Consider the following 4,812-nt stretch of genomic DNA (forward strand, 5'->3'; position numbering starts at 1 on the left):
TTATTATTATTATATAATTAATATATATATATATATATATATATATATATATATATAGATTAGATATATTTTTATATGTTACATACTAAAAAAAATTTACAAGTTAGTAACTTAATATGTATAAATTATATTGTGTATTATAAAAAATAATAAAAGCGTATAAATATATAAATAATTAAAAAGTTATTGAAAAATATAAGTTTGGATTAATGTAAAAAGTAATAATTATAAAAAAATTATTTTGACTTTTTCTATGATAACAGGAATAATTGAATAAATTTTTTAAACAATAAAAATTATTAAAATAATATTTTAAAACAAGATGAAAGATAAATTTTTAACAGATTACATGATTGTATAGGTTAAAAAAGAGAATGTTTCAAAATTTACTTTCAGATGATAAATTGATAATTTTAATTATATAAAATATCACAGACCAAATTTAAAAATATCAAAATCTTAAAGTATGTATAGTTGAATGTTAATTCTTATATAATATAATTATTAATTTTGACCTATATACTATAATTTATATTTTGTTAATTTTTTATTATATTATATTTTAATTTATTTTATATTTAATTTCGTTCCTCTTATAAAATTTCTGGACGTATAAATTAGTAGTAATGGTAGCAAAGCAAACACCCAAAATTAAACTTTCATAAGAGTAAAAGATTATTTTTTTTCCATAAAACACTTTCACATGTATTCACTACTTGTTAGCAAAACTCTTTCACAGAACCAACTCACACATTCAAAAATCGTGTTTCAAAATCTAAGGTCGACCTCCTCCTTTTTCATTATTGTTATCGTCATCATCTTCTCATTTCATCGCACATCATCAACCCAACCCAACCTATTGTAATTATTGCTAGAGATCAGAAGCCATGGCCATGTAGGTGGAGCTTGAACCCATGGCTGCTTCCATCGGTGTCACAGTTCCCGTGCTCCGTTTTCTCCTCTGCTTCGCGGCCACCGTTCCTCTCAGCTTCCTGTGGCGCATCGTCCCCGGCCGCCTCCCTAAGCATCTATACTCCGCCGGCATCGGCGTCTTCCTCTCTTACATTTCCTTCGGTTTGTCTTCTAACATGCACTTCTTGGTCCTGATCATGATTGGTTACTCCTCCATGCTCCTCCATCGCCCCCGATGTGGCATCCTCACCTTCTTCCTCAGATTCGGTTATCTCATTGGCTGGTACGCTACCTATGTATCCAAAAATGTTTCTGCATCCATTCTATTATTATACGCACTTCCATAGTTATTAACGTACCAAAATTTCCACGTGACATATATTTCAGAACAGAAGGAGTGTACGACAAAGGTTGCGTTCATGCATTTCATTCCAATTTTTGGCTTTTAAAGTGAGAGGCAAAAAGGAAAAAAAAGATTTGGTTGTTTGTTTGTTTGTTTTTGTAGCCATGTGTATTACATGAGTGGAGATGTATGGAAGGATGGTGGCATCGATGACACTGGTGAGGACTCGTTCATCGTTCATTTCTTCTTTTCTTTTCTTTTTTTAATTTTGTTAGTTTACGATTTTCTTACTGTGATTGAAGGCAATGTATAACTGAATGTATTTAATTTGTTTGTATAGTAAAAATATTTTACAAATATATCCAGTGAAGTATGATAGACTACATTATTACAAATAGAAAAATGTTAGATGATTAACATTTTTTTCTTGTATTTGCCTTGCATTTGAGTAATCATAACCAACTTTCTATTTTTTTTTATAATGCTTACTGCGAACTTATTTGCTTGTTTCATTTACAAGGAAATCAAATAGTTTAATTAAATAAAATTAATTTTCGTAGGATTAATTTATATTATACTACTTAAGTAACAACTACCAATTAGTTTTCAACAATGACCAATACAGTAGCTGATGTACTATATGGTAGCTTTGCAGGTGTACCATGTTTCTGATATTGAAGGTGGTAACTCCGTTGTTTTGCTTACCTATATATACATATGGTTATGGTATTTATGTTGGTTGGTTGACTAGTTTATTGACTATTGTGTGGTACTACTAAGTAGGGGCCTTAATGGTGTTGACCCTGAAGATCATCTCTTGTTAGTTTAATTACAATGATGGATTGTTGAAAGAGGAAGAAGGTTTACGCGAAGCCCAACGGAAATACAGGTTGACGAAGTTACCTTCTCTGGTTGAGTACATTGGTTACTGCCTCTGCTGTAGGAGTCACTTTGCTGGTCCTGTCTTTGAAATGAAGGACAATCTTGATTGGACTGAAGGAAAGGGGGTAATTATGTTTGAATTCAAGTTATTGATTAACTAGAACTAACAAATTTAGTTACAATTTAGGACATTATCTTTAAATTATTTACACTTACATATACATAAGTATCAATTAACTACCTAAACTTGGGGAAAAGAAATGAAATTGTGGAAATTAGTTAACTTTCTTAAGTTAAAATTTGAATTTGAACTCTATAGAGTTAATTAAACAAATTATTTATGAGGATAGTAGTGGAAGGAAGAATAGTATAAGAAACAAAACCGATGGCCTTGATTACTAGTAATAGAAATTAGTAACAGATAGTGATGATTTTAGTCCTAATCTTTTTTCCATTATTGCGCAGATTTGGAGCAAAGAAGCGAAAAGACCATCACCATCACCATATGGAGCAACCATTCGGGCCCTTATCCAAGCTGGTTTCTACATGGCCTTGTATTTGTACCTAGTCCCTTATTTTCCTCTGTCCAGGTTTACAGAGCCTATATACCAAGAATGGGCATTCTGGAAAAAGTTTGGTTACCAATATATGTCCGGCTTCACGGCACGTTGGAAGTATTATTTCATTTGGTCGGTTTCAGAATCTTCTATTATCATCTCTGGTCTTGGTTTCAGTGGTTGGGTGAATTCGTCTCCACCAAAGCCAAGATGGGATCGAGCGAAGAATGTGGATATTTTAGGTGTTGAGTTTGCAAAGAGTTCTGTTGTGATTCCAACTGTGTGGAATATTCAAGTCAGCACATGGCTTCGTCGTTGTGAGTTTCTTATTATTGAGTTTTGCATTCTTTTTCTTCAAGTAGAACAAAGCCAATCTTTCAAAAGTTTGGCATGAAACTTGATTTAGGTAGGTCTTAGGCTTAGATCGCATAGTTACAACTGGCAAATTCTAAACATCATTAATTTTTTTTCTTCTCTTAGCCTGTAAGTCAAGCTAGATTCAAAATCTGAAATTGTGAAAATCTTATTATGCTATCGTTTGTGTTTCGCACTAGATGTTTATGAGCGGCTTGTTCAGAGTGGTAAGAAACTCGGATTCTTTCAGTTACTTGCTACACAGACCATCAGTGCTATTTGGCATGTGAGTAAAACTTACACTGCATCTTGATTGATTTTTTTTCCCAGTTACTTGCATTGCAAGTTAAGTCCTTGTATTACAAAAAAGTGTTACCCTTAAAATTTGAAGGAATTTTTTTAATTTCTTGACAGAACTGCTTTGTTGTGCTGGTAAGTTGTATTGTTGAATCTGCGCTTTATAACATTCTAGCTTTATTATTGCAGGGGGTGTATCCTGGATACATCATCTTCTTTGTTCAGTCGGCGTTAATGATTGCTAGTTCAAGAGGTAATACATTAGAATAAGCTAGTATGCTTTTCTCTTGTTTTTTAACATGTCATGCTGTGTTTCTTTTGAAACAGCCATTTACAGATGGCAGCAAGCGATGGCCCCATCAATGGCAAACGCATTCGTGTTTTTGAAGTTTGCTTATACACTTGTCGTTATAAATTACTCTAGCGTCGGTTTCTTGGTTAGTTTCTCCCTCCCTCTCCAACCCTTCAGTTTAGTCGCTTATACTTCACAGTTTTAACTCATTCAAATTTGGTGTTTTAATAGTGTTCTATTGTTTCTCTGAATTTTGAATAGGTGCTAAACCTGCACGAAACTCTTGCCGCATTCGGACGTGTGTATTATATTGGAACTATTCTTCCTATTTTAATGATTCTTCTTGGTAAAGTAATCAAATCCAGGAGGCCTGCAAGATCCAAAGCTCAAAAAGAGCAATGGGGTAGACATTGCAATTCAATCTTCATGAAGTTTTTGATATGGGATCAGAATAGTGTGAGAGTCTGAGAGAATGCATTTCAATCTTCCATGGGTTCCTACCCTGGTTGGCATTCAATGTTTTGTAACATCTATTTTTTATTCTTCACAATTGGTATTTAATTGTATTTTTAAAAGCTGTTATTGAAGAAAATAATGATTCAAACATCTTGAATTTTTTGTAATCTCTATGCTTTGTTAACACCTGACTCCGTAGAAGTTAGAATTACTTCAAGGTGTTCTATTTTTCAAATCTCAGCTGCAGATAAAAACTTGAACTCTCGTATAACTTTTTGTAGTGCGAGGAACTTCGATCTATTGTAACATACCATAATTATGTCTACATCTATATGCATATGTAAACCTCACTTGAAAATTGTATTTAATGTAAAATGTAATGCATCATTACACAAGTAATAAGAATACACCTATTCTCATTGTTGTTCATTAAACAATCATAATTATACACTTAATTTCTATTCCGTTAATTTTCCAATTGAGTACACCACTGAGGCGAACAAAAACAACGCTGAAAGATGCCAAAGACAAAAGAATCTCTAAAAATAAAAGATTAATTAAGTTTAATTTGACAAAAACCATCAAACATTAACTGATTATGTTTCTAGTAGAAAACAACGAGTTACTTGATAGAAGAGTTTAGACTTTAGAGTTTAGATGACAAACTTAATCCGTTAAAAATTATGTGACGTTATTAATTAAAATAATATTTGACATGT

The 4,812-nt window shown here is 32.3% G+C and overlaps 1 pseudogene; it reads left to right on the top strand.

Annotated features, from left to right (window-relative positions):
- Positions 1-887: 887 nt before the first annotated feature.
- On the top strand, positions 888-4,105 carry LOC112705231 (lysophospholipid acyltransferase 1-like; annotated as a pseudogene).
- The last annotated feature ends 707 nt before the right edge of the window (positions 4,106-4,812 follow it).

The sequence above is a fragment of the Arachis hypogaea genome, chromosome 8 (genome assembly GCF_003086295.3).
Source record: "Arachis hypogaea cultivar Tifrunner chromosome 8, arahy.Tifrunner.gnm2.J5K5, whole genome shotgun sequence".
Lineage (NCBI taxonomy): Eukaryota > Viridiplantae > Streptophyta > Magnoliopsida > Fabales > Fabaceae > Arachis > Arachis hypogaea.